The sequence below is a fragment of the Jaculus jaculus genome, chromosome 8 (assembly GCF_020740685.1).
Source record: "Jaculus jaculus isolate mJacJac1 chromosome 8, mJacJac1.mat.Y.cur, whole genome shotgun sequence".
Taxonomy (NCBI): Eukaryota; Metazoa; Chordata; class Mammalia; order Rodentia; family Dipodidae; genus Jaculus; species Jaculus jaculus.
Window position 1 is genome coordinate 85,538,098 of NC_059109.1, and position 21,433 is coordinate 85,559,530.

Sequence of the window (21,433 nt, forward strand, 5' to 3'; positions counted from 1 at the left end):
ATAGCCAAGAACAGCAGAGTGAGAATCCAGAGGGAGAAACCCTGCCTCAGATGAGGCTCTCAGATAAGGACTAGCCTGAAAGTTATCTTCTGACCTGCACATGCACCTGTACTTACACACACGCAATTATAATAGTACTATTAATAAATAATAAGTGTGTGTCGGTCCTGAGGTGACCAGGCAGCCATTTCTCAGACAGTACTGATGGCATAAACAACTTTTTGCTTGTACCAGGTGTAGAATCCTGAGTCTCCTCCTTGTACCCTTGCATGAGATAATGTGGGAGACTCTGCTGCCACAAAGGTCTTCTAGCATGTTCCTCCCTGTAAATACCTCAGAGATGTTGGGTGTTTCCTCTTTCCCACCAGCTGCACCAAAACACCTCATCTTCAGGATTTCTCTGCAACCTGGTGTTTGGGGTATCTGCTTAAAATATGTAACCAAGGCAGTGGCATTGTAATGTCTTCTCAGTGGGCAAGGCTGTACAGGTATACTCCAGGTGAACATGAGCCTCAGTGTCCAACAACTCATTAACACCAGCTGCTGCTCCTGTTTTCAGGCCAAGCCCGCTTGGGATGCCCTAGCTACATTGCTCCCTCCCTAGAAGGTCTCCCTCCTCCTTGCTCAACTCTAGTCCACCCTACCGGCTGTTGAATGGAATTCCATTACCCCCAAGTTCAGACTTGTTGATGGACTTGAATTGCTGGTATGTTCTTCGCTTCTCCATGTTGTCTGGGATAGAGGGAAGCATAGATACACAGAACTGAAGAGTCATGAGAAGGGATAGACCATCTTGCAAAGGCAGCGTCACAAGGCTTCCTCGGGGCACAGTCCTTTGTGTCCTACTGTGGCTTGATAAGCTCTGGGTAGGTCCTATGGCGTATCTCTTCAGGGCCTGTGGAACCTTTGCACTAGAGATTGCCCAAGGTGAATTCTGATGCAGGACAAAGAATTTCTCTGACATTCCTGAGACATTGCAGCCCGGATGTAGGAAATCTCAGCCCTTTCCTCAAACTAGAACTTCTGTCTAAGAAGAGTGTTGGGGAACTTGAATGGACACAGTAGATGTGAATGTTAGTTAACATAATAAGTCTTTGATGATGAAAGGCCCTAGCTGGCAGGTGGCTATAAATGAAAGTAAATAGTGGCTTAATGTCCCCTATTCTTTTGGAAACTGCCAGCATTCCAGTCTTCAAAGGCATCCTTAGAAACTTGTACGTAAGAATAGATGAATATACTTTTTTCATATGGTATAAATATACTTTTTCCTGATTTTAACTCATATGGTATAAATATATTTTTCCTGGCTATAATTTATGGTATATCTCTATAATTCTATAAAACTTTGTTCCCACAAGGAAGCAATTAAAGCAGGCATGGTGGTGCATGCTAATAATCCTAGTATTCAGGAGGTAGAAGCAGGAGGATTGCACAAGTTTGAGCCCAGCCTAGTCTGAATGGCAAGTTCTAGGCCAGCCAGGGCTACATAGCAAAACTCTTTTTCAAAAACAAAAACAAGCAAACAAAAAGAAATTGTAAGCTCTTAGAGTATAAGTGTCAAACTAAAAGTTACAATTGTGAAATTCTGCATTTGTTGTTGTTCTTTTTGTTTGTTCTTTTGAGGTAGTATCCCAGGCTGACCTAGAGTTCACTACGTAGTATCAAGGTGATCTTGAACTCACAGCAGTCCTCTTACTTCTGCCTCCCTGCCACCATGCCCTGCACAGAAAGAAAGAAAGAGACTGGGGGGAGAGAATGAAAATGGAAGAGAAAATGGGCTTAACAGTGCCTCTAGCTGCTGCAAATGAACTCCAGACACATGTGTTTCTCAGTGCATCTGGCTTTACATGGGCACTGGGGAATTGAACTTGGATCATTAAGCTTTATAGGCAAGCACCTCAACTGCTGAGCCATCTCTCCAGCCCTATTGTTGCTTATTTTACATAGTGTGGTGGTGCATGTCTTTAATCCTAGCACTTGGGAGGCAGAGGTATGATGATCACTGTAAGTTGAGGCCAGCCTGGGACTACAGAGTGAGTTCCAGGTCAGCTTGGGCTGGAGTGAGACCCTAACTTGAACCTCTTCCCCTCCAAAACAGGGTGTCTGTTAGACATAAGTAATGTTAAAATTGCTTTTATAAGTGTGTTGAGCAGTATCTTTCCTAGTGGCCAGTGACCAGTGCAGGCACACCTACACTGGACCCAGAAAAGAATAGGCAGGGAAGATTGAGCCGATTCTCTGAGACATAACTGAGAACAGTTTGTACATCTTGCCTTCATGATGACTAAATTCATTTATGAAGTTTAGATATTCTGAATGGTAGTACATTACTGTATTTCCTTTAGTTTATTTATTTATTTTAGCCTTTTCCTGCGTTGAGTTGTGCAGATTTTGCCATCTGAAGTGAATTTTTAGATACAATTCACGATTCTGAACTTTTCCCACTGCTGGTAGAAGGCAGCAGTGTATCCTGATTTTGTGGCTTAGGTAGTAGAGGATAAACTCTAGGCACATGTGACTGAGGACCACAGAATCACAGAATTGCGCAGTTCACAGACTGGTAATTTTTTAATTAATATTATTTTTTCTTTTTTGAGGTAGGGTCTTGCTGTAGTCCAGGCTGATCTAGAATTCACTATGTAGTCTTGAGCTGGCCTTAAATGCATGGTGATCTTCCTACCTCAGCCTCCCAAGTGCTGCAGTTAAAGGTGTGCACCACCATGCCTAGCCTATTTTTATTTATTGTTTGCAAGGAGAGAGTGGGTGTGGGGGGGTATGCCAGGGCCTAGTACTGTTGCAAATGAACTCCAGTCACATGTGCCACTTTGTACATCTGGCTTTACGTGGGTACTGGGGAATTGAACTCAGACTGTCAGGCTTTGCAAGCAAGTACCTTTAACTGCTGGGCCATTTCCCTAGCCTGGTGATTTAAAAAAATATATATATATAGGAAATCCCCCTCCCTACCCAGGGATACTCCTTCTTGGGGTGAGAGTATTCACTGTGGAGTCATGAAGGCCTCAATCAGTCCCAGTGGGGTATTGGGGGAACCTTGCCTCAGGGTATTCTCACCCTACCCACTCTGTGGCTCTAATAATCCCTCCACCCCTCTTCTGCAATGTTACTTGAGATGTGGCAGGCGTGTTGGCACTCACCTGCAGTGTTCTCCAGGTGTTGCCCTCCATCGCTCAACCTGCCTGAATTTTCCTGCAAGGAAGTTTGCTGATTTCAAAGTTGCCCTTTGTGAGCCCCAGTGATTCTCCAATCTCCTACTCCTCAAAGGACTGGGGTCACAGACATGTGTTACCACGCCCAGCTCTTTAGTGAGTTCTGGAAATCCTGATTTGTGGGCTGAGGCCCTCATGCTTGAGCAGAAAGCACACTTAAGCACTGAGCCATCTCTCCCAGCCCTTCTTTACTGTTATGTATTTGATTTTTTTTTTCCCCCAGAGGTTGGGTCTCACCCTAGCCCAGGTTGACCTGGAACTCATTCCATAGCCCCAGGCTGCTTCAAACTCAAGGTGATCCTCCTTCCTCAACCTCCTGAGAGCTGGGATTAAAGGACTGTGTCACCACATGTGGCTCCTTACTGTTTGCATGAGCCATATTCTCACTATAAAGCTCTGGTTGACCTTAATTCATGACCCTCCTGCCTCAGCCTTCTGAGTGCTGGGATTACAGGTGGCAGCACTGTGAGCTCCGGGCTGGTGATTTTCAGTCATGCTATAAACAGCCCTTTGGGATCTGTAGGTTCAGGGTTGGGAAGGGTGTGTTGTATGCTGTGGGCTCCTGGACTTTCCACTTTGCAAACTCCTGTTAGCTTATTTACATTGTGGGTTTCCAGGTAAGCATCCATCCACAGAAATATTTTCAAAGCCAAAAGGAGTTTGAAAACCACTAAGCTTATTTAGTCCTGTCATCCAAATGGGGAAGTTGAATGAAGACAGCTACATAAAGCCACTAGCAACCTTAAACTGTGTTTCCTGGGTGACTCTTTGTACATGTGACTGTAACTGTGACTTCCCTGTCCCCCATTTAGAAAGAAAAAAATATATAGTTCTCTGTTTTACACCACTGTATTGTAGCTCCCAGCAAATAGTTGTTGTAGATAATAATGGCTTCAGTGAAAAACCTTTTTTGGTCTGGGGAGATGGCTCAGTGATTAAATCACATTCTTGTAAAGTCTGCCGGCCCAGGTTTGGTTCCGCAGGACCCACATAAAGCCAGATACACAAAGTGGAATTAGTTTGCAGGGGTAAGAGGCTCTGGTATGCCCATTCTTTCTCTCCCATTTTTTTTTCTCTCTCTCTATGTGTGTGTTTGCAAATAAATAAATAAAAATATTTTTTTAAAAAATTATTTTTTAACATATACTTTGTTTTCTGACAGAGAGAGAGAGAGAGAATGGACACACCAGGGCTTCTAGCCAATGCAAGTAAACTCCAGATGCATGCACCACTTTGTCCATCTGGCTTTCTGTGGGTACTGGGGAATCCAACCTGGGTCATTAGGTTTTGCAGGCAAGCACCTTAACTGTTGAGTAATCTTTCCAGCCCAGAAAAATAATTTTTATTTATTTATTTTTAAATATTTTTCTTTATTTATTTGACAGAGAAAGAGGGAGAGAGAGTGAGAGAATGGGCGTGCCAGGGCCTCTAGCTACTGCAAATGAACCCCAGATGCATGTGCCCCCTTGTGCATCTGGCTAACACGGGTCCTGGGGAATCAAACCTGGGTCCTTTGGCTTTGCAGTCAAACAATGTCTTAACCGCTAAGCCATCCCTCCAGCCCCAAAAGTTTTTTTTTTTAAGGTAGGGTCTCACTCTGATCCAGGCTCACCTGGAATTAACTCTGTCATCTCAGGGTGGCCGTGAACTCATTGCAATCCTCCTACCTCTGCCTCCTGAGTGCTGGGATTAAAGGCGTGTGCCACCATGCCCAGATCCAAAGATCATTTTTAAAGCTCACAAATGCTTTCACCACTTGGTGTGTCGGCCCTTGTTCTTTACCACTTGTGAATTTGATGATGTCTGCTAGGGGAAGACAGTCCTCCTCACTTCTGAACACCTTGCCTGCAGTTTCTGTTTGGAACAAAATCACAGTGGAGTGGAAAAACAAGCTATGCCCTCTTACCAGACACAGCTGCAGGGCACTTGCTTGCCCACTCTGCCACACAGCAGTGACTTCATGGTCTGACTGATCCAACAGTTTTCCTCAAAGCTTCTGCACGTGAGCTTCTATTCACACCTTGTCACTTAGCTGTGTCATCTTATAGCTGGCGGAAAAAACTTGGTATATTGTAGTCAGATACCACCTGTAGTTTCATAAAACACAATTAAAGGAGTGAGCATTAGTCATTTATTGTGCATTGTAGGCACTGCACCAAGCGCATATTATACATGTTTCTCCTAGTGTGGGTATGTGCTGCTGGAGATCAAATAAATGCCTGGCCTTAGGTATGCTAGGCAAGTGTTTTCTTTACTTCTGAGCTGCACCCCCAGCACATTGTTCCTTTTGATTCTCACAACCACACCCAAGAAACAAATACTGCTATGATGTGTGTTACCTTTGAGGAAATCAAGCCTCGCAGAGGTTGGTTACATATTAATATGGTACTCAAAGAAAATGAAACGCTCAGACACAAATGTAGGTCAGGCTGACTTCAAAGGCGCAGCTTTAAAGAAGTGCAAACATCAAGTGTGATTGAATGCTGCTATGAAGTCTTCAGCGTTTGCAGTTACCCCTCAAGTCCCCGCAGTTACCCCTCAGGTCCAGGCTAGCTCCTTTCTGCTAACTCCCTGAATCAGCATAAGTACTTTCTCAGGGTGGCTCACCTGACCAGGATGAGACAACTGCTCTTATTACTCTCCTTTCTCTCTCTGCTCTTCTCATTATGGAAGAAGCACTAGCCAGGCTCCTGCAGATTAGCTATAGGGAAGGCACTGCCTTCCCAGATCAGTTCCATACCAGACCTTATTCACCTTCTTAGGCTAAAATAGGAAGAAAGTAGTTAGGAATTGCCGTTTAACTGTTGGAACGAATGAAAGAAACTTTTTTTTTTTTTTTTTTTTTACTCAAAAGAAATTTTCCTACCTTGATTCAGAACACTTATTTTTGGCTGTTTACTCTTTGAAGTTACTCTTTTTGGTGGTGGGGATTGAGTCTAGAGCAATATATATGTTAGGCAAATGCTCTACCCAGCCAGCCCCTCCTTGGAAGTTTTGAAGCTGGATGCTGACATGCTTGATGTTTTGTAAAACCTGGCTTACTGCAGTATAACTTTAGTGCTTGTGAGTTCACTCCTGGTTTTCCCACAGTGCCTGCTAAGCCTAGATCTTGAGAATCAGGGGACAGTATCTGGTGTATAATAGATGCTTAGTAAGTGCTGGTGGAATGAACAAATGAAAAACACATGTAAGTTATACTTGTTATGATTTAAAAATACAAATTATGATAGTACCTTACTCATCAATTTGTAACCATCAACCTATTTAAGCTGCTTGGTTTTATCTGTAGTATAGAATGAAACAGTTTTCACATGAAAAAGTATGTATTTTATATCAGCCCTGCAAATTATTATTTAGAAAATGATTAACCCTGGGTTGGGGAGATGGATCAGGAGTCAGAAGTACTTGCTTGAAAAGCATGCTGGCCTAGATTCCATAGCCAGTACCTACATAAAGCTAGATGCACAAAGTAGCACATGTGTCTGGATATATATATATATATATATATATATATATATATATATATATATATATATATATTTTGCAGTGGCATGAGGCGCTACACTTCCTTTGCACCCCTCCCACTCTTAAATAAATAAAAAAAATAGCATTTAGGGGGCTGGGGAGATAGCTTCATGGTTAAGGCACTTGCCTGGGAATCCTAAGGACCCAGATGTGATTCCCCAGTACCCATGTACCTATGTAAGCACAAGGTGGCAAATATGTCTAGAGTTCATTTGCAGTGGCAGGAGGCCCTGGAATGACCATTCTCTCCTCTCTCTCTCATAAATAAATAAATATAATTTGTTTAAAAAGAGAAAAATGATTAGTCCAAACTTCTATCTCTCAAATCCTTGGCTTTTTTCCTTGAAAAGAGAATAGCTATATAAAAATAACTGATGGTGGGCCAGACAGATGGCTGAGCAGTTAAAGTTACTTGCTTGCAAAGCCTAATGGCCCTGGTTCATCTCCCCAGTAACCACATAAAGCCAAATGCACAAAGTGCCACATGTGTCTGAAGTTCATTTGCAGTGGCAGGAGGTGCTGGCATACCCATTCTCATTCTCTCTCTCTGTTCCTCTCTCATAAATAAAAATAAAATTAAAAATTAAATGATGATGACATGGTGACACATACCTTTAATTCTAGCACTTGGGAAGTTAAGGCAATAAGTAATATAGTGAGGTTAAGGCCAGAATTTTCAATTTTTTTTTTCTATTTAAGTAAACTCTGAAAAACAAATAGAAATGTACCTGTTTCTTCATAGTATGTTCTTTCTTTAAAAAAAAAAAAACCTTTGACAGCTTCCATAAGAATAGACAATAAACCATGACAATTTCTACTATCTTCCTCATATTCCCCTTCTCAAATCCATCTTTCATTGAATCCCTTCTTCTTCCCAGTTAGTCTCTCTTCTATTTTAATGTTATCATTTTTCCTTCTAATTATGAAGGTATTGCAAAGGTAGTGTCAAGCAGGTCATGAATATCCAGGCCATTTTGTTTCTGAAAGATTGCAGTGTAAGCACCCTTCCTCTTCCTTTGGCTTTTACATTCTTTCCACCACCTCTTGCTCAATGGACCCTGGGCCTTGGAGGTGTCATAGAGATGTCTCAGTGCTGAACACTCCATTGTCACTTCTCAGACCTCTGGTGACTTTTGAGTGTTGCTAGTGGTCACTGCTCACTGCCATCTGAAAAGAGAAACTAAACTTCTCTAACCAAAAATGAAAGTAGCATTAATAATGATACCCATGTAAACATGAAAAAGTGTTAAGAGGGCAGTTTGGTTGACATAGTATATACATTTAGCTAGACAACATCAGGTTGTCCCCTGGGGCTCATGACCTCACCCACCATAGGCTTTTGACTAAGTTTTCAGTATCAGGCATGCATTTCCTTCTGTGGAGCAGGCCTCCAGTCCAGTTAGTGAGCAGTAGGTTTTCCCTATAATAGACCTGCCACTATTGCACCAGTGGTGTATTTGGCCTGGCTGGCCAGTCTTAAGATTTGTTGTTTATCACCATTGATGATTTCTGTCTCCCAGAGGTCTGCATGCAGCATAGCTCTTTCATCTTTCTGACAGCTAGTCAACAGGGAGGAGATTTTTCAGCTCAGCTTCATCTTGATTTCTCAGTGACTTGCAACTCAAGTATGTGGAATCCTTAGTAATAGGGTCTCACATCTATTTCTGGTGGGAAACCAAGAGCCTTGACAATGGCCTGTAAAATGTTTTGAGAGCATCAGGGACCTCCCTGGCCAACAACTCACTGGAAGGTATCCTATCCCTGGCGCTGAAATTTTTCTAGTAACAGTCTATGGTTTCTGGGTGTGCCATTATCTGAAGAAGTAGGTTTCCATATGGCTTATTCATAACATCTTAAAATTTGATTAACCTCCTCCCATCCCCTCCTTTACCCAATCTCTTCCCCTGACCTCACTTAGGCCATTGTACCTCAGGTAATCTGTTCATCTACTTACATACATATATCAACCTCCCCTAAAGTCCTTCCCTGTCCTCCCTTCCTAATAGCCCCTCTCTAGCTTCCTGGCCTCTACTACTGACTTTTGGTCCAACTCATACAAATCTAAACATTTGTAGCTAGGATCTACATATGAGAGAGAAAATCAGAGAGTAACTACTAGTGGGTATTAAGCTTAATAAGAATACAAAGATGAGAAAGTTACTCGCTGGTCAACATCATTTCAGAAGTCTAGTTTGGGATAAAATTGGTTAAGATAATTTTTTCATTTTTATTCAGCAGCACCTAAGCAGCTGCTGTAGAACTGGAGGCCTGCTAATTTTTGCCAGTGTTTGATTCTACTGCCCTCTAATGGTTACTTTTCACACATTCTGAGCCATTCTAGGGGGAAAAAAGGTTTCTTTTTTTAGTCTCACTCTGTAAGCCTAGGCTGTCCTAAACTCATTATTGTAGACCAGAGTGGCCTTGAACTCATGAAAATCCACGTGTGTCAGACTCCCAAGTGCTGTGATTATAGGTGGGATCCACCACACATGGCTTGAAGTGACACTTCCAGCTACTCCTTCATTTGTTGTGTCAACTAGAGATAAATGAAAAGATTTTAGAGAATTTTTAAAGTATATATGTGGTATTTATGTATGTTCATATGCATGTGGGTACAGGTGTGTGTGTGTGTGTGTGTGTGTGTGTGTGTGTGTATGCCAGAGGCCAATGCCTGTGACTTTCTTGATGACTCTAATTTGTTTACTGAGGCAGCACATGCAGTGGAGAGTCCCTTTTATTTTTCTCTCTTTTCTTTTACTTTTTCCTTCCTCACTTGAACCCAGAGCTTACCAATTCAGCTAGCCTAGCCAGCCTGTCCTGAGGATCCTCTGTCTCTGCTTCCAGGTGCTAGGAGTCCAGGTGGCCACCAGACTCACCTGGCACTGACATGGGTGCTGGGATATGAACTTGTCCTCACACTTGCATGATAAGGGCTTTACCCCAGTAGGCCATCTCCCCAAACCCACCCTTGCTTTTTTGAGACAGGGTCTCATGTATCTCAGGCTGGCCTCCAACTTGCTATGCAACCAAGGGTGACCTTGAACTGAAGATCCTCCACGTCTTGAGAAATCATGAGATTTAAACAATCTTTGCATTGACCATGGTGACACATACTTGTAATCTCAGCACTTTGGAGGTGAGGCAGAAGGATCGAGAATTCCAGGTCAGCTTGGGCTACATAGTGAGATTCTATCTCAGATAACATCAACAAAATTTCTGGAGGGGAGTCTCACAACAGCCAGTGAAGGGGAAAGAACTGTGTGTGTGTGGTTGAAGGGTGGGGTGGGAAAGGCTGGAAAAGGGTGGAAAGAGGAGGACAGAGTAGTGTCAGAAGAACAGGAGGAGGACATGGAGATGAAAAAGAAGAGTAACCGGGGTTAAAGAACAGAGCCCTGGGGCTGGAGAGATGGCTTAGCAAACGCTTGCCTGTGAAGCCTAAGGACCCCGGTTTGAGGCTCGGTTCCCCAGGTCCCACATTAGCCAGATTCACAAGGGGGCACACGTGTCTGGAGTTCGTTTGCAGAGGCTGGAAGCCCTGGTACGCCCATTCTCTCTCTCTCCCTCTATCTGTCCTTCTCTCTGTGTCTGTCACTCTCAAATACATAAATAAAAAATTAAAAAAAAAAAAAAAAAGAACAGAGCCCTGGAGGAGGTGACAGAGTTAGTCCTTGATAATCGCCTGTGTGTCAATAGGGAAATTGAATGCCTGAATGACACTTTTAAAGAACTAGAGTTTCTGAGTGTGGATAATATGGAGTTAAGCTCACTGGCTCAGCTTCCCAGCTTAAAGGTTGGAACTTAGTGACAATATAATTTCTGGAGGCTGGGAAGTCCTGGCAGAGAAATGCCTAAATCTTACCTACCTCAATTTGAGTGGAAACAAAAATTAAAAATCTCAGTACAGCAGAAGCTCTGCAAAATCTTAAAAATTTTAAAAGTCTGGACTTGTTTAACTGTGAGATCACCAACCTGGGAGATTACAGAGAAAGTATTTTTGAACATGCTGCAGCTAATCACATATTTAGATAGATATTAAGGAGGATAATGAAGCCCCAGACTCAGAAGAGGAAGATGAGGAGGATGGAGATGAAGATGATGGAGATAAGGAAGAAGATGAGGCTGGTCCACCTGAAGGGTGTGAAGAGGAGGAGGAGGATGAAGATGAAGCAGGCTCAGAAGTGGGATGAGAAGTGGGCCTCTCATACTAAATCAAAGAAGAAACTCAGGATGAAGAAGATGACGATGATTATGTTGAAGAAGGGGAAGAAGAGGAAAAGGATGAAGAAAGTCTTCAGGGAGAGAAAAGGAAACAAGACACTGAAGATAGAGAGGAAGAAGATGACTAGATCATTCTACAATCAGATCCCCTTTGTCCCTGAGTGAGCAATAGAACGATCATGTATCGTCTCTGTTTCTTGTATGACAGCTATCCCTACAGAAGATAATGTGTAACTTTTTATAGGAAAAGTGTGGTCTTAATATTTTTGCCTAATAATTCCAATTAATGATCATAATGTATGTAGAAAAGGATCTTCATTAACCCCACCCTCCATTGTGAAATTCTCTAGCATTGTATTTGGAATCTTAATTTTTCTAATTCATGCTTACCATATTAGACATTTTTAGCCCATAATTAAAACATGCTTGCTTTAAAAAAATCTTTTGGGGGCTGGAGAGATGGCGTAGCGGTTAAGCGCTTGCCTGTGATGTCTAAGGACCCCGGTTCAAGGCTCGGTTCCCCAGGTCCCACGTTAGCCAGATGCACAAGGGGGCGCACGTGTCTGGAGTTCGTTTGCAGAGGCTGGAAGCCCTGGCGCGCCCATTCTCTCTCTCTCCCTCTATCTGTCTTTCTCTCTGTGTCTGTCGCTCTCAAATAAATAAATAAAAAAAAATTAAAAAAAAATGTTTAAAAAAAAAATCTTTTGGGGATTTTTTTTTTTTTTTTTGACTTCTCAAAGTAAGGTCTCCTTCTAGCCCAGGCTGACCTGGAGTTTGCTGTGTAGTCTTAGGGTGGCCTCAAACTCACAATGACCCTCCTAACTTGAGTTCTGGGATTAAAGACATGCACCACCATACCTGGCTTTTGGGGATTTTTAAAAACATACATTTATTTATTTATTAGAGAGAGAGAGAGAGCATGGGTGTTGGGAGCTATGAACCAAACCTTGGCCATGTTGACAGAAACCACCATATAGCAAGTTAAGTCTCTATTTCCTCATCTAATGATCTATTACCAGAAATGAAGAAGCCGTTACGCCTGGGTGATAGCCTCTCCTGGTGTTGCCGATAATTGATGAAGAAACAAAGAAATTGCATTTAGCCAGTAACCCTGTGATCTCTGGCCTGATTATGACTCCTTCCTCCTACAACCCTATTAAAACCTATGTGTAAAAATAAACTTTGAGACCTTGACAAATACCTAGCTTGGTCTCCTTCTTGTGTCTGTTTGCCTTCCCCCATTCATGTTAACTTCCCCTCGAGTCCTTGTTCAACTTCCTGCTGGCCGGGGCACATGGGCATACCAGGGCCTTCAGCCACTGCAAACTCCAGGTGCATGTGACTTACATGGGTACTGGGGAATTGAACCTGGGTCCTTAGACTTTGTAAGCAAGGTCCTTAACCACTAAGCAATCTTTCCAGCCCTCTTTTGGGGATTTTAATCCAACAAGATAATGTGGGCCTATTTCTTCTCTGCTGTATGCAAGTGCACACCCTGGAAATGCTGAGAGGCATTCATTGGAGATGTGGTGAGATGATGAATTTCTTGGAGCCCCAGGACTTCAGTGCAGCATAGCAGCAGGCTGTCCCATGTTCTCCATTACTTCACTCAAGGTGATCCAGGTCAGTGCATCCCAACCTACAGTCCAGCAACAAGAAGGTAGCAGAGTAGACTCATCTTTCCCTAGGATTGACCAGTTGTTTACCCAGCATCATGGGAAGGTCTAACTGACCCAGCAAGGGGATGTGGGTGTATACTGCTAATAACAGGACAGGGGAACTCTCTCCTACACTGCATCTGAGATGCCTTTCCCTTGCCAAGTGATCCTCTAAAAGCCAGAAGGCTTCCTTCCCCATCCATCTCTTCTCTTTTTAGTTTTATTTATTTTTGTTTTTTTGAGGTAGGGTCTCACTCTAGCCCAGGCTGACCTGGAATTCACTATGGAGTCTCAGGGTGGACTCAAACTCATGGCAATCCTCCTACTTCTGCCTCCCTAGTGCAGGGATTAAAGGCATGCACCACCATGCCTGGCTTCTTCTCTTTGTAGAAGTATTAGAGATTGAACACAGGGTCTTCCACATGCTACAAACACTTGACTACTGAGCTATGTCTGCCACATCTTTTTTTTCCCTGTATACTTTAAAAATTTTTGAGAGAAAAGGGTCAAGATGGCGACCGCCTAGCTGCACTACAAACAACGAGGGAAAAAAGATAGATGCAGATCCTAAGAAGAGAGCTGCCCCAACATACCTCAGAAGGGGCCCAACTGAAACTAAGGACAACTGGCGAAATAAGCAAGGGTGATGTTTTCCTGTGAACTGGATACCAGCACAAAGGGGAAGGAGATCAATGCAGAGAAAAATCAACTCCTACCAAATCAGAGAGCCAGAGCCTCAGAGGCCCCCAACACCTCAGCACTGAAGCAGACCAAAAATGAACCCAACATGGCTCAGGGAAATCTTGCGGAAGAGGGGGCGGAAAGAATGTCAGAGTTACATGTTGGGTCATGATTTTCAGAGACATTTATCATACTAATAACTGGGGGCTAACTCCACAATGCACGACCCATTTTCAATAATAAGGAGGGTCTAATGGGAGGGGGTAGATCACAGATGAGCCTAAATAATGGTACCAAACTGCCTGTATTTACTGAAAAGAAAACTAATAAATTAAATTAAAAAAAAAAAAAAAAAAAAAAAAAAAGAGAGAGAGAGAGAGAATCAAAAGTTATGACACTTGCCCGGCATGGTGGCGCAGTTTTTAATCCCAGCACTTGGGAGGCAGAGGTAGGAGGATTTCTGTGAGTTCGAGGCCACCCTGAGACTACATAGTAAATTCCAGGTTAGCCTGAGCTAGAGTGAAACCCTACCGCCTTGTTGGGGGGGGGGGGAACCTCATGATATGTATACCTTCTCAGATTCGATTCTGTAAACAGAAATCTCTGGAATTTTATCAGTTATTAGAATAGAATGAATTTAAGAGCTAAGCATGTAGCTCAGCTGCAAACATTTGCTCAGTATACATGAGACCCTGGGTTCAAACTCCAGTACCAAAAGAAAAAAAAAGTTTCTTGAGGAAAATAACCAAATAAAATATCTTAAAATTGCAAAAAAAAAAAAAAAAAAAAAAATTTTTGAGATAGAGTTTTATTAATATTCTCTGGTAGGTCTTGAACTTGGATTTATCTTCCCTCAATCTTTTGAGTACCTGGAATTACAGATCTGTACTACCAGGCAGTTTTCTTCTTTCTTTTCCATTCCTCTCCTTTCCTTTTTTCTTTTTCAATTCCTTTCCTTTCCTTTTTTATTTTCTTTTTTTATTATTATTTTATTATTTTATTTTCTTTTTTAAGTTACCGGCTTACCTTTATAGGTAAGCTTGCTTAAACAGAGATATAAGTCATGGTTTCAATCTTTGGGCAGGACCACCTCCAGATGAGGCAGTCAGCCATGAGGGTGAAACTGCATCCTGAAACAGGAGGCAGTATGCTTTGAGAGCCACTTTATTCTCCCAAGCAACCAGGACACTTAGAATCAGCATGGAGTTAATGATCAAGTAAATTATATCCTGTATAACTATTTTCTTATGTATACTTTTTGTTCTCTGTTTCAAAATTTTAGTTCCACTATGAACCTAAAAGAATTTGGGCTGATTTGCTTATAAGCCAATTTGGAACCATGTAAACAGTACAAAAGCATGAGCACATGTAGGCAACACACACACACGTCATACATTAACATTTTAGTCATATTTTTTCAGTCATATATTTTTTTCAAGGCAGGGTCTCACTTTAGCCCAAGCTGACCTGGACTTCACTATGTAGTCTTAGGATGGCCTTGAACTCAAGGTGGTCCTCCTACCTCTACCTCCCAAGTTCTGGGATTAAAGGCACGTGCCACCATGCCCAGCTTTTCATTAAAAACAAAGATTTTATGACTTTTGTTTAGAGAGCTGTAACCTGCCAATTTTAAGTTGGACTGTGGATCTGATCATTTCTGCCATAGCATTAAGCAATCCTTAATTCATACTTCCTGAGGTATAACTTCTCTTAAAAAAAATAAAAGCAACAACAAAAAAAACATTTTGGGGATGGAGAGATGGCTTAGCAGTTAAGGAATTTGCCTGTAAAACCAGAGAATCCCAGTTGGACTCTCCAGGATCCACGTAAGCCAAGCGGCATTTTGTCCGCGCGCGCGCACGTGTGTGTGTCTGTGTGTGTGTGTTTGTGTGTGTGTGTGTGTGTGAAGCACATGTGTGGGGCACAAGTATGCAGAGAGGCCAGAGGATAACATTGGGTATCCTTCCTCTATCACTTACCTCTGTATTTCTTGTGGTGAATTTTCTCTATGAACATAGAACTGCAGTTTCTACAAGCCCCAGTGATTTTCTCATCTCTGCTCTCCACAGGACTGGGGTGATAGGTATGTAGGGCTATGCCAAGCTGTTTACATGTATTCCTGGGGAATTGAACTCAGGTAGTCTCAGGCTGTCCTGCTTGCAGCTGAACATCTCCCCAGCCCGCTATGCTGTATTTATTACTTACATCCTGAGTTTTTGTTTCTGTGCACCTGGAGGATATGAACAGAGGAAAATAGGTGTGGAGGGAGATGCAGAGTGGTGGCAGTGATGGCTGCCAGCCTTCTGCCCATACTGTCCACTAGAATGCCACTTATGGTGTCTTTCTTTAAAGACTTGATTTTAGCACCTAGAGCATCAAAGGCCTTTAGGCTTTGTAAGCAAGTGCTTTCAACCACTGAGCCATCTTTCCAGCTCTACGTCTATTTTTTTTTTTTGCCTTCAAAAAAATCTTTTATTTATTTATTTTTATTTTTTTAAATTTTTATTAACATTTTCCATGACTAAAAAAAATCCCATGGTAAATCCCTCCCTCCCCCCCACTTTCCCCTTTGAAATTCCATTCTTCATCATATTACCTCCCCATCTCAATCATTGTACTAACATATATACAATATCAACCTATTAAGTACCCTCCTGCCTTCCTTTCTCTTCCCTTTATGTCTCCTTTTTAACTTATTGGCCTCTGCTACTAAGTATTTTCATTCTCACACAGAAGCCCAATCATCCGTAGCTAGGATCCACATATGAGAGAGAACATGTGGCACTTGGCTTTCTGGGCCTGGGTAACCTCACTTAGTATAATCCTTTCCAGGTCCATCCATTTTTCTGCAAATTTCATAACCTCATTTTTCTTTACCGCTGAGTAGAACAACATTGTATAAATGTGCCACATCTTCATTATCCACTCATCAGTTGGGGACATCTAGGCTGGTTTCATTTCCCAGCTATTATAAATTGAGCAGCAATAAACATGGTTGAGCACTTACTTCTAAGGAAATGAGATGAGTCCTTAGGATATATGCCTAGGAGTGCTATAGCTGGGTCATATGGTAGATCAATCTTTAGCTATTTTAGGAACCTCCACACTGATTTCCACAATGGCTGGACCAGATTGAATTCCCAACAGCAGTGTAGAAGGCTTCCTCTTTTTCCACATCCCCGCCAACATTTATGATCCTTTGTTTTCATGATGGTTGCCAATCTGACAGGAGTGAGATGGAATCTCAATATAGTTTTAATCTGCATTTCCCTGATGACTGGTGACATAGAACATTTTTAAGATGCTTAAATGCCATCCATATTTCTTTTTTTGTTGTTTTTTTAAAATTTTTATTAGCGTTTTCCATGGCATTCATATTTCTTCCTTTGAGAATGCTCTATTTAGCTCCATAGCCCTTTTTTTAAAAAAATTTTTATTAACATTTTCCATGATTATAAAATATATCCCATGGTAATTCCCTCCCTCCCCACCCCCACACTTTCCCATTGAAATTCCATTCTCCATCATATTACCTCTCCATTATAATCATTGTAATTACATATATACAATATCAACCTATTAAGTATCCTCCTCCCTTCCTTTCTCTACCCTTTATGTCTCCTTTTTACCTTACTGGCCTCTGCTACTAAGTATTTTCATTCTCACGCAGAAGCCCAGTCATCTGTAGCTAGGATCCACATATGAGAGAGAACATGTGGTGCTTGGCTTTCTGGGCCTGGGTTACCTCACTTAGTATAATCCTTTCCAGACCCATTCATTTTCCTGCAAATTTCATAACTTCATTTTTCTTTACCGCTGAGTAGAACTCCATTGTATAAATATGCCACATCTTCATTATCCACTCATCTGTTGAGGGACATCTAGGCTGGTTCCATTTCCCAGATATTATAAATTGAGCAGCAATAAACATGGTTGAGCACATACTTCTAAGGAAATGAGATGAGTCCTTTGGATATATGCCTAGGAGTGCTATAGCTGGGTCATAAGGTAGATCAATCTCTAGCTGTTTTAGGAACCTCCACACTGTTTTCCACAGTGGCTGGACCAGATTCCATTCCCACCAGCAGTGCAGAAGGGTTCCTTTTTTTCCACATCCCCGCCAACATTTATGATCATTTGTTTTCATGATGGTGGCCAATCTGACAGGAGTGAGATGGAATCTCAATGTAGTTTTAATCTGCATTTCCTTGATGACTAGTGACGTAGAACGTTTTTTTAGGTGCTTATATGCCATTCGTATTTCTTCCTTTGAGAACTCTCTATTTAGCTCCATAGCCCATTTTTTGATTGGCTTGTTTGATTCCTTATTATTTAACTTTTTGAGTTCTTTGTATATCCTAGATATTAATCCTCTATCAGATATATAGCTGGCGAAGATTTTTTCCCATTCTGTAGGTTGCCTCTTTGCTTTTTTCACTGTGTCCTTTGCGGTGCAAAAGCTTTGTAATTTCATTAGGTCCCAGTGGTTAATCTGTGGTTTTATTACCTGAGCAATTGGGGTTGTACTCAGAAAGTCTTTGCCAAGACCAATATGTTGAAGGGTTTCCCCTACTTTTTCCTCTAGAAGTTTCAGAGTTTCCGGTCTGATGTTAAGGTCTTTAATCCATTTGGACTTAATTATTGTACATGGCGAGAGAGAAGAATCTATTTTCATCTTTCTCCAGATATATTTCCAGTTTTCAAAACACCATTTGCTGAAGAGGCTGTCTCTTCTCCAATGAGTATTTTTGGCATTTTTATCAAATATCAGGTGGCTATAGCCTCTTTTTTGTTGCTCAGTATTATTTTAGATATTCGAGGTTTTTTGTGATTCCAACTGAATTTTTGGATTGTTTTTTCTATTTCCATGAAGAAAAGCCTTTGGAATTTTGATAGGGACTGCATTAAATGTGTAGATTGCTTTAGGTAAGATTGCCATTTTCACAATATTGATTCTTCCAATCCAGGAACAAGGGATGTTTTTCCACTTTCTAGTGTCTTCTGCAATTTCTCACTTGAGTGTTTTAAAGTTCTCATTGTATAGATTCTTTACTTCCTTGGTTAGGTTTATTTCAAGGTACTTTATTTTTTTTGATGCAATTGTGAATGGGAGTGATTCTCTGATTTCATCCTCTGTGTGTTTGTTGTTAGCATATATGAAGGCTACTGATTTCTGTCTGTTTATTTTGTATCCTGCTACATTGCTGTAGGTTTTGATCAGCTCTAACAGCTTGCTAGTAGAGTCTTTAGGGTCCTTTATGTATAGAATCATGTCATCTGCAAATAATGGTAACTTGATTTCTTCCTTTCTAATTTGTATCCCTTTTATGTGCGTCTCTTGCCTTATTGCTATGGCTAAGACTTCCAAAACTATATTAAATGAAAGTGGGGACAGTGGACACCCTTGTCTTGTTCCTGATTTTAGTGGAAAAGCTTCCAGTTTTTCCCCGTTTAGTAATATGTTGGCTGTAGGCTTGTCATAAGTAGCCTTTATTATATTAAGATATGTTCCTTCTATTCCCAGTCTCTGTAGGACTTTTATCATGAAGAGATGTTGGATTTTGTCAAATGCTTTCTCTGCGTCTAATGAGATGATCATGTGATTTTTGTCCTTCAACCCGTTTATGGAATGTATTACATTTATAGATTTGCGTATGTTGAACCATCCCTGCATCTCTGGGATAAAGCCTACTTGGTCAGGGTGAATGATCTTTTTGATATACTCTTGTATTCTGTTTGCCAATATTTTGTTGAGAATTTTTGCATCTATGTTCATGAGGGAGATTGGTCTGTATTTTTCTTTTTTTGTTCTATTTTTGCCTGGTTTTGGTATCAGGGTGATGCTGGGCTCATAGAAGGTGTTTGGTCGAATTCCTTCTTTTTCTATTTCCTGGAAAAGCTTAAGAAGCAATGGTGTTAGCTCTTCCTTAAAAGTCTGGTAAAATTCAGCAGTGAATCCATCCGGGCCTGGGCTTTTTTTAGTTGGGAGATTATTGATAACTGTTTGGATCTCCATGTTTGTTATAGGTCTATTTAAGTGATTAATCTCATTTTGATTTAATTTAGGTAGGTCATATAGATCAAGGAAATCATCCATTTCTTTCAGATTTACATACTTTGTGGAGTATATGCTTTTGTAGTATGTCCCTATGATTTTTTGAATTTCTCTGGAATCTGTTGTGATGTTACCTTGTTCATCTCTGATTTTATTAATTTGTGTCTCTTCTCTCTTTCTTTTGGTCAGATTTGCTAAGGGTTTATCAATCTTGTTTATCCTTTCAAAGAACCAACTCTTTGTTTCATTAATTCTTTGGATTGTTCTTTTTGTTTCTATTTCATTAATTTCTGCCCTAATCTTTATTATTTCTTCCCGTCTACTGATTTTTGGTTTGCCTTGTTCTTCTTTTTCCAAGGCTTTAAGGCAAAGCATTAAGTCGTTTACTTGCAACCTTTCTAATTTCTTAATATAGGTACTTAAGGCTATAAATTTACCTCTTAGAACTGCCTTCATTGTGTCCCAGAGATTTTGGTATGTTGTGTTCTCATTATCATTTGACTCTATAAATTTTTTGAATTCCATTTTGATTTCTTCATTGACCCATTCATCATTTAGTAGTGTATTGTTTAGTTTCCATGATTTTATGTATGCTCTATAGCCTTTCTTGCTACTGATTTGTAGTTTAATTCCATTGTGGTCAGATAGAATGCAAGGAATTATCTCAATTTTCCTGAATTTGTTAAGATTTGCTTTGTGTCCTAATATATGGTCTATTTTAGAGAATGTTCCATGTGCTGCTGAAAAGAATGTATATTCTGCAACCTTTGGATGAAATGTCTTGTATATATCTGTTAAGTCCATTCCTTCTATGACCTCATTTAGTCCACATGCCTCTCTGTTTATTCTTTCCCTGGATGACCTGTCAATTGATGAGAGTGGGGTGTTCAACTCACCCACCACTACTGTGTTTGGTGTTATCTGTGACCATAGTTCTAATAGTGTTTGTTTGACGAAATTGGGAGCCCCCATGTTAGGTGCATATATGTTTAGGATTGTAATGTTCTCCTGTTGGAGTGTGCCCTTAATCAATATAAAGTGACCTTCCTTATCTTTCTTGACTAACGTCAGATTAAAGTCTATCCTGTCCGATATTAGGATAGCAACCCCTGCTTGTTTTCTAGGCCCATTTGCTTGAAACACCGTTTTCCAACCTTTCACCCTAAGATAATGTCTATCCTTTGTAGAAAGGTGAGTTTCTTGGAGACAACAAATTGTAGGATTCTGCTTTTTAACCCAGTCTGCAAGTCTATGTTTTTTGGATGGGGCATTGAGGCCGTTGATATTAAGAGATATTATTGAAAGGTGTGTATTTATGTTTGCCATTTTTTGTATGTGTGCATGTGTTTCTGGTTCTACCTGCGCTCTCTTCTGTTAACTAGTATTTGAGTATTGCTTATTTTTTCTAGGTTCCTTATATGTGTGCTTTTCCTTTTCTTCAGCATGGAGGATTCTATCAAGTATTTTCTGTGGAACTGGTTTTGTCTTCAAATACTCCTTTAACCTGCTTTTGTCATGGAATGTCTTTATTTCTCCATCTATTTGAATGGATAACTTTGCAGGATAAAGTAACCTTGGTTGACAGTTGTTATCTTTCAGAACTTGGAATATATCACTCCAAGCCCTTCTGGCTTTAAAAGTTTGTGTTGAATAATCTGCTGTAATCCTGATGGGCTTGCTTTTGTAGGTAACTTGATTTTTCTAACTGCTTTCAATATTTTTTCTTTGGTGTGTGTGTTTGGAAGTTTGATTATAATATGGCGAGGAGAGGTTCTTTCTGGGTTTTGCCTGGCTGGGGTTCTAAAGGCTTCCTGTATCTTCATTGGCACCTCTTTCCCAATTTGTGGGAAATTTTCTTCTATGATTTTGTTGAAGACCCCTACTATGCCTCTGGAGTGGAGTTCTTCTTCTTCTACTATTCCCTGAATTCTTATATTGGATCTTTTCATAGTGTCCCGAATATCTTGAAATTCCCACTCATACTTTTCTATAAGTTTGTCTTTCTCTTTGTTGGACTGCATTAGGTCTGCTACCTGGTCTTCTAGCTTAGATATTCTGTCCTCTCCCTC

General features: G+C 40.9%; 1 protein-coding gene and 1 pseudogene across 4 annotated transcripts in view; both read left to right on the forward strand.

Moving 5' to 3' along the window:
• Positions 1-21,433, forward strand: part of Shld1 (shieldin complex subunit 1) — a 167,557-nt gene that overhangs the window by 18,878 nt on the left and 127,246 nt on the right. The window lies entirely within an intron of this gene.
• LOC105944229 lies at positions 10,101-11,098 on the forward strand (annotated as a pseudogene).